This window comes from Lupinus angustifolius, chromosome LG06 (assembly GCF_001865875.1).
Source record: "Lupinus angustifolius cultivar Tanjil chromosome LG06, LupAngTanjil_v1.0, whole genome shotgun sequence".
NCBI classification, from domain to species: Eukaryota; Viridiplantae; Streptophyta; class Magnoliopsida; order Fabales; family Fabaceae; genus Lupinus; species Lupinus angustifolius.
Genome location: NC_032014.1, coordinates 29,986,928 through 29,987,319, shown reverse-complemented (window position 1 = coordinate 29,987,319; position 392 = coordinate 29,986,928).

Here is a 392-nt window from a genome sequence, read left to right as displayed (position 1 = left end):
GAGGATGTGGATGAGGAAGAGGATGAGGATGACGTTAGAATGAGGATGACGTTAGAATGAGGATGACGTTAGAATGAGGATTAGGATGAGGATGAGGATGAGGATGAGAATGAGAATAGGAGGAGGATGAGAATGAGGATAGGATGAAGAGGAGGATGAGGATGAGGAAGAGGAAAGGATGTGGATGTGGAAGAGGATGAGGATGAGGAAGTGGATAGGATGAGGACGAGAATGAGGAGGAGGATAAGGAGGAGGAAGAGGATGAGGATAGGATGGGGATGAGGAAGAGGAAAGGATGAGGATGTGGAAGAGGATGAGGATGAGGAAGTGGATAGGATGAGGACGAGAATGAGGATGAGGATGAGGATAGGATGAGGATGAGCATAGGATGG